We start from the raw sequence: 1,586 nt of genomic DNA, 5'->3' as shown, positions 1-1,586 counted from the left end.
GTCGTCTTCTTGGATGGCAGCTTTTCTTCAAGCGTCTAGTCTGTTTAAAACAAAACAAAACAAAATCCCAGGAGGTTGACTAAAGAGCCAACTAGGAAACGAGAGAAGCCCTCTTTCTGGGCAATCCCCACAGAGCGCAGACCCAGGGAGGCAGACGGTGCCCGGGGGCTACTGGTGGCACACACCACACCCCAAGGTCCGGGGAGGCGAGAGGGTTAAAGCTCCACCTCACACCACCCAGGACGGAGCCCCTCCCTGCCCGCAGGCTGGCCTCCTCTGCCTGGGCCGCGGCCTCTGCATTAGGGCAGGTGGAAGGCACAGCAGCCAGCGAGGCCCACGCCACCCTGAGTTTCTGGGGCTGTGCAACTTCCAGCTCAAGGGTTAAAGAGTCGGGGGGCTGGTGGCCCACGGCACCCCAACCCTAGATTAGATTAAGCACCGAACCTGGGTGGTTTGGCCTGGGAGCTGCAGGGGAGGCGGCTGAGTAATTCAATGACGCCTGCTCACTGGGGACACAAATCATTAGCGAGCGCTCGCACAGGTCTTAGCAGCCCAGGCTGCTGGGCTGCAAGCCGCTGGCGCCCTGGGAGCAGCCAAAAGCCACCCATTTTCCGCCTCCTGGGAGGGGGCGGCTGCCAGCCAGAGGGGGGAGAGCACCTCTCCCCACCCCCACTTCCTTACCCCCTCAGCCCTGCCCCCACCCAGCACATTCTAGTTTGCTGCATGAGTGAAGGGTCAGGACAAGCTGCATTTTATTAACAGGATTATCACGGCGCGTGATTTATCCTCGTGCAGGATTTTAATTGCTCTTCGGAGGTTGAGCCGTTTCTTTTGACTGCGCTTCAGCCCATATCCTGCTGTTAAATGCTGGGTTAATAAGTAGGGGAGCCTTTAATGCCTGGGACCGATGGCCCTGGGCAATTCCCTGATCGCAATCACAGCCCGGCTCCCTCGGCCGGCAGGCCGCGCCGCGTCTCTCCCCCGGACCCAGGCCCGAGCGTGGAATCACTGACGCGAACACCATCAGGGGAACTTTCTTCCTCCTTCTCCCTCACACACCCACCCACACAGTTTCCGAAAGCCCAAATGTTCCCTAAGTCGACACATTTCCTTTGTTAGCAGGAAAAAATATGCAAATGATCGTTTTTTTACACTTTAGCGCAGAAAGCCTGCCGGGTCGCCTGGGATGGAGGCACCGGGTCCGGATCTTTTCAGAGGCGCAGAGGGTGGGGGTGGGGAGCACCAGGCTGTCCTTGGGCATTTCTTTGTCCCAACGAGGCCCTTTGTCCACCAGCAGAGCCCCACCAGCCCCTAGACATACAACACCGTCTGTTCACCAAGCGCACGGGCGTGGGCACACCGCGCCCCGCGTTCAACAATGAAGCCGGAGGAGCGCGGAGGCCATCTGCAGAAGGCGGCAGGCCTGGTGGGGTCCTGAAGGGACTAGTCCTCCAGGAAGCATCTTTCTTCATCGACGGGGGTAGTTTCCAAAGCACAAGCCACGCCCCCCGCCCCCCAAAGAGTCAGGTATTGAAGGTCTGCAGAGGTGCAAGGGCTTTTGGTCCAAATATACAAATGGAGTTGGG

This window comes from Myotis nattereri, assembly GCF_964212035.1.
Source record: "Myotis nattereri genome assembly, chromosome: X".
Taxonomy (NCBI): Eukaryota; Metazoa; Chordata; class Mammalia; order Chiroptera; family Vespertilionidae; genus Myotis; species Myotis nattereri.
Note: the sequence above shows the minus strand (reverse complement) of the source record.